A 7167-nucleotide genomic window follows, 5' to 3' on the forward strand; every position below is an offset into this window, starting at 1 on the left:
ATGATAGAAAAGGACAACTGCAAGAAAACAGCAAACGGTGTTTGTTACCATGAGTGCCCTATGGTAGCAGATGTGTTGCACAGCCTTCGCTGGGTGGTTCTGGGTTTCTCTCAGCATTATTTCTATGTAACAAGACACCAGTTAGCCTTCAACACATGCTCCCCATTTCTGTTTAATAACACCTTTCTTCCTAACTGTGGCTGTGAATATATGGTTATGGATTTTGGACATAATATGCACCCAGGTGAGAGTTAAGATTACCATGGGATGTTAGTTGTCCCTGTCACCCAATGTTTGTTTAGGTTTAGTTTTGCAAATTCAGCATTCGAGAGTTTGTTTTTCATCATCGGAGACCTAAATGGGCAGATGCCTCACAAAGTGTCAAAAGAGCCCTTTCATGATCTGAAACGTTGTGTCTGAATTGGATCAGGGTAACTGGGTTAGTATTGTGATCAGGAAGGTAAGACCACAGATTTCTCAGGTCAGATCCTTCCTGTAGATGCCCATCTCTCCTAAGATAGAAAACCAATTCCATCTCCAAAGCCTATGCAAAGTATGACAGACACAGCGGGAAGACCACGGAGTTGAGATTTTTGTGATCACTAAGAGGTCCCCCCACATTCTCTGGGAAGACAAAGGTCTACTTCGTTGCTACCCAGATTTGAACATTCTTCTTTGGTGTCATTCCCCTATCTACACTCACCTTCGACTTTTAACCCGGCTTGGTTTTTGAAGTTACTGGATTCTTTCTTTGGACCTAGACCTTACCCCCTGGAGATGCTCCCAGGCCCAGAGTCCTTTCTGTTTTACCGGAACGCCAACTCCATGGAAGCAGAGGCTTCTTTTCCCACAATCTCTCCATGGCCTGGAGTAGTATCCTGCATAATATGTGTGGTGTGAATTTGGCTCTACTGGACACCCAGAATAACCCATTCTTGTCTAAGCTTATTTTCCTCCTAGGATGGAAGTTCTGTTGCAGTCCTGGTCATCTAGCATCATAGCAAAAGCCTTTAAAAGATTTTTTCCAGTGTTAATGAGATACAGTTGCCATATAACATTGTATACATTTTAAGTGTACAGCTTAATGATTTGACATGTGTATAAATTGTGAAATTATTACCATAGCCGCCAGTTAACTCTTCTCATCTCACACAGCTACAATGAGAACTTTTAAGATCTACTCTTCATACTTTCAAATATACAAAACAATATTATTAACTATAGTCATCATGTTTTACATTACATCTCTACAACTTATTTATGTTATAGCTGGACGTTTGTACCTTTTGACCACCTTCATCTAATTCCCCCACGTCCTACCCCCCTGCCTCTGACAACCACAAATCTAATCTGTTTCTATGAGTTTGGGTTTTTGAATTCCACAAATAAGTGAGAACATACAGTCTTTGTTTTTCTCTGTCTGACTTATCTCACTTAGCATAATCCCCATCCCTATTGTCATAAATAGCAGGATTTCCTTCTTTTTATGGCTAAATAGTTTTCCATTATGTATATGTATATTATTCTTACATTTTCTTTATACATTCATCTGTCGATGGAATGTTATGTTGTTTCCATATCTTGGCTATTGTAAAGAATTCTGCAATGAACATGAAAGTACAGATCTCTTCAAGATAGTGATTTTTGCTACCTTTGGATAAATACCCAGGCATGGGATTGCTGAATCTTATGGTAGTTCTATTTTTAATATTTGAGGATTCTCCATACTATCTTTCCTAGTGGCTGCACCAGTTTATATACCAGTTTATATTCCCACCAATGGTGCACCAAGGTTCTCTTCTCTTTACATCCTCACTGGCATTTATTATTTCTTGTCTTTTTGATGATGGTCATTCTGGCAGGTGGTAGGTGATATCTTATTGTGATTTTGATTTGTATTTCCCTGCTGATGGTGATACTGAGCACCTTTTCATGTAGCTGTTGGCCATTCAGATGCCTTGTTTGCAAAATGACTTGCGATACTCCTTAGCTTGCCTTTTTCTGGAAGATAAGAATGTATGCTCTTTTATGCCAGGCATGAAGCTTATGGCTAATAAGTGCTAGATTCTCTTATCTGAATCATCTGCCTTGGAGTCTCCTCTTAAGCAGTCTGTGATTGCTGTTTGGGCATCTGTCCTTCCACGCTTTTCATTTCCTGATCAACCTCACTCAGCATGAGAGTAACTTGGGCAGATGTGAAAAAGGAATATAGAGTCACCCCACCCATTTCCCCTGACCTTCTTGCGCTTCTATGCCTGAGTAAGAGGAAAAAGAATAAGCAAGATAGCTGTTTCCATGCAGATTGTGATTATTGACTCTATGTCAGACAAATTTTTGAAAATATGATTTATTTTTCTCTGTATTTTGAATTGAGTTTTTGAACATATGAAAGTTTGCCCACAATGAACTGACAAGTAGACAAGCGTCTATATGAAGTCTATTCTCTGGGCGCCTGGGTGGCTTAGTCAGTGAAGTGTCTGCCTCAGCTTGGATCATGATCCCAGGGTCCTGGGATGGAGCCCTGCATCAGGCTCCCTGCTCAACAGGGAGCCTGCCTCTCCCTCTCCTTTGCCTGCCACTCCTCTGGCTTGTTCTCTCTCTCTCTCTCTCTCTCTGTCTCTCTCTCTCTCCCTTTCCCTCTCCCTTTCCCTCTCCCTCTCTCTTTCTGTCAAATGCACAAATAAAATCTTTTTTTTAAAATGAAGTCTATTGTTCTTGTGTATGCCAAAGCATCTGCACCTTCAATCAGAAAAATGATACCTTTTAGCAGGTGTATGGTACAAAATCAGACAATCAGAACTTGTCTTTGGAAATTAGAAGAGCTAAAGAACCAGCTCTCACTTACCTAGGAGCTTGTTTAAGCTATGAATCTAGAACAAAACTCAGTAATTCGAAAGATATAAAGGGTCCTAAATAGAGTTATAGAGATCTACAAAAGGTTCATTTCCCCTGTGAGGAATGTAACATGTGATTTTCTGCATATCTTCTGCTTTGCATAAGTATGCACACATATTTGAAAGTTGTATTCGTTTGGTAGTACTAGCCCTGAATCAAGTATTTGTCCAGCCCCTGCATTACCTAAAACACTTGCTTCATAGTATTATTTTCAGTTATTTGTTTCAGCAAATCTATGGTCCTACGCAATGGCAGACTTAATTTACCTTCTCTTCATCATGATAAAGATGAAATTTTTACTTATGAAAATTATAGAGATTTTTGTGCAAAATCAAGGAAAAGAAACAAATTACTTTTCTTCCCATCTTTTTCTGTGTTGACGATGGCAGAGTGGGTACACATGGTGTACCTCCCCCTCCATTTGGAACACAGAAAATGGAAAAAAAAAAAAAGAGCTTTACAAAAATGGAGAGTTTCACTAACAAAGCAGAATTTGAAATAAAAGTCTCTGATGAACAAAAACAGAATGAAAGTCCACATGGCAAGGAGGAGCGAGCTGAAATATCCAGGGCACTGAATCCGGAAAATGGGAACAACCTTAGTCATCCACCCATGAGGTGGACCCCCATGAGGTACTAAACATACCCACTGTGTAAGTCACATGCATGCCCTCTATGATGGCATCAGCTATATTAGAATGACCTGGCGAAGGAAGGAAGGAGAGGGCTACTTGTTTATTCCAGTGGATCTTCCAATAATGCCTCCATCTGTTACCACACTGACTGAGACTGTGGGCTTCCCATTGGGAAAGGTCCCAACTGCTGGTATAAAACCTAGTTCTGAAATGTGGACTCTGGGTCAGGCTGAGGCAGGTGTGCAACTGTCCACTCTCTGGAGGTGAGTTTAGGAAGAGATGAAAACAAAGAAGCCAAACCAACAAAATTTCCTTGGCAAGAAGAGCTCACAAGCCTGACTTAACACATGTGGATAAATATGGAGAACAAATTGATAGTTACCAGAGGAGAGGGGAGTGGGAAGATAGGCAAAATAGGTGAAGGAGATTAAAAGGAACAGACTTTCAGTTATAAAATACAGAAGTTACCTGGATGAAAAGGACAGCACAGGGAGTTTAGTCAATAATATTGTAATGACTGTGTGGTGACAGATGGCAACTATACTTACCATGGTAGACATTTCATAATGTATATAATTGTCAAATCTCTGTGTTGTATACCTAAAACTAATTCAATTAAAAATTTAATTTTTTAAAAAAATAATGTATGTGGACATTCAAGATTATGAATGATGGCCAGTTTCCCCAACAAGTGGAAGGAATTACACTTAAGGATTTAGAAATAACCAAACATTTGTCAAATGATTTCAGTAACATTATTTTATAAATCTTTGAAAGAATAAGAAAGGGCCTCATATCCAAATTGAACTGTAATAAGATATCATGAATAAAAAAAATTTTTGAAAGTATGGATGAATGCTGCTAAGAGCCTATTAGAAATCTTGCAAATGAATTCTTCATATAGATTAAAAATTGAAAAAAAGTCTCTAATAAAGAAGATAAATAATAGATTAGACACAGTTGAAGCGATGGTTAATGACATGGAATTAGAACTGAGTAAATGACACACAATATTGAAAAAGAAAAAGATATGAAAAACATAAAAGAGAAGAGTCAGAGGATGAATTGAGACATTGAAATATATTTCTTCAAGGAGTTCCAGAAGGATAGAATGAAGAGAAGATGTTAACAGATGATAACAGCTGAGCATTTTCTAGGACTAGAGTTCTCAACCAGAAAAGACAGGAAGTGGCAATCATAGTAAATTAACACAGGACAACAAAAATCTGCCTACAGACACATTTTACTGAAGCTTTAATTAAATTAAGGTAATATTTTGAAACATTCGTTTTTTTTTCTTTTAGTTTTATTGTTGCAGAACACAGTCTGTTTGCATTATTATCTCTTTTTCTGCCACCAAGATCACCTATTAAGTTTTTATCACCTATATTTATTAAGTAAGGGGTAAGCAATTAAAATAGCCAAAATTTGAATTTTCTTTCCTTACTAAGGAGAAACACACTTGAGTTTGGCCAGTTACATGTAGCCATCAATTATATTTTTTTGTCTTCTTATTTTTTGAGTACAATTGACACACAATGTTACATTTGTTTCAGGTGTACAGTGTAGTGATGCAACCTATACATTATGCTATTCTTACCACAAGCATGGCTACCATCTGTCACTATACAGCGCTATTATAGTGCCGTTGACTATATGCCCTTGATTCTTGTGACTTATTCATTCCACAGGTAAGAATATCCTCTCCCAAGGTATGACTATTACTAGCTATTATGCAGATACTCAGGTAACACTGGTTGATTCAAGACTGTTGATTTCTTCTTGCCTTAACTTTAGTCTAGGTTACTACGTCTTCCAGATTCCCTGGCATGGGTTTCTGATTTTTTTTTTTTTTTTGCTTGATCTAGTCTATGAGATACATAAAGTTATGATATTCGGCTGATATACAGTTATGTGATGGCATTGACTCTGAATGATTGTCACTTCAATTATCAATTGCTGCATAACAGGCTACATCAAATTTAGTGACATGAGATAATCACAATATTTCTCTTGCTCAAGTGTATGACATTTGAGGGGTTCAATGAGGCCGGCTTGTCTCTGTTTCATGTGGCATCAACTGGGGTAGCTCCACAGTTGCGGGCTGCAGTTACCGAAGGCTCGCTCCCATGTCTGGTCATTGATGCTGGCCATTGGCTGGGACTTCGGTTGGGGCTGTGGCTGGAATACCTACATTTGGCCTTTCCACGTGTCTGCTTGGCTTCCTCACACTATAAGGTCTGGGTTCCCAAGGTGAGGGAAGATAGGAAGCCAGGTGAAAGGTATATCTTTTTTTTTTGGTCTAGGCTTCAAGTCATTCAGGGTCATTTTTACCTCGTTTTATTCACTTGAAGAGAATCACGAAGGAAGAGAAATTAGACTCACCTTTTGATGAGTAGGAATATCAAAGAATGACAGTTAAAACCACTACCAGTCCTTACACGGGGTACAGAGAGAAGGCTAAGTCACAGAGACACAAAATATAACAAAGGTTACCAGGAGGGGAGAGGGTGGGGAAGGGTGAGTTATTGTTTAGCATGTAGAATTTGTTTGGGGTGATGAAAAAGTTCTGGAAACAGATGATGGTGATGGTTGCATAATATTGTGAATGTATTTAATGCCACTGGTTTGCACACTTAAATGGTTAAACGGTGAATTTTACATTATGTATATTTTGCCACCATTAAAACCACAACTACAACACAGAGTCTACACCCATTCTAATGAATCAGTGCCTGACTATTTTGGTCTTAAAGTATTTTAAATAAAATCCTCTGAGTACATTTATGTCCCAAAAGCATTCATAAAGGTGTGGACTTCTTACTCCTCCCTGTCCTGGCAGGGATTTCAGGAAGGCAGAGGCGAATATTACTAATGAAAGGAGTGGTGACTTTTGCTAGCTACATGCTCCTGGGACCTCAAGATCCAGACAAATTTGGAATAAGCTATTTTATTCAGTGAGCCACCCAACTGGGAGCTCCTGTTAATAAATGAGATGACTGATGAAGCGCACGTTTTCCATTTATGTTTGATGCACTCGGAATTTCATTTCACTCCAGGGAAAACTCACTAAAAGGGAAGTTGTAATGGAGATTTTCAACTTCTAAACCCAGCTTCCTCTTTCTCTTCATCAAGGAAAGGAAAAGCCACATAATCCTCAATGCCTCACGGAGTTACACTGGGACTTGGTGAGAAGCGTGTTAACGCTGACCACCTAGTGAGCATCAGCCGCAGGACCTTTGCATTTTTGTCATGCCCCACACCTCCATGAAAACATTTGAACTCAGTGTCTGGTATCAGGGAGGAGTGTGGCTGAGTCATAGGAACCAGCGTCTCTGAAAGGTAGAAGTGTTTAATTGTGGACAGCTGGCACTCATCCCTGAGATCATTTTGTATGGCATCAGACCCTAGGCCACTCGCAAGCACAGAAACGTCTTTCTTGTATATTTGTTGTTAATTCTTTAACATCAGACCTAAGTCAGAAAACTGCCAAAGCATATAGCTCACCAGCCTTAGAAAATTGGCTGCCTGCACTTGAGCGTGACAGCCTTTCTTTCTTCGGGAATGCCAAAGCGTGGTCTCTTCATGTTTTGCTGCTAATCGACAACTCCCACAAGTGCTCTAACATATTTACCTCT

At 39.1% G+C, this 7167-nt stretch overlaps 1 protein-coding gene across 2 annotated transcripts in view; it reads left to right on the forward strand.

Annotated features, from left to right (window-relative positions):
• SUGCT (succinyl-CoA:glutarate-CoA transferase) overlaps positions 1 to 7167 on the forward strand; it is a 714296-nt gene that overhangs the window by 502069 nt on the left and 205060 nt on the right. The gene's annotated exons all lie outside the window — the stretch shown is intronic.

This window comes from Canis lupus, chromosome 21, assembly GCF_048164855.1.
Source record: "Canis lupus baileyi chromosome 21, mCanLup2.hap1, whole genome shotgun sequence".
NCBI classification, from domain to species: Eukaryota; Metazoa; Chordata; class Mammalia; order Carnivora; family Canidae; genus Canis; species Canis lupus.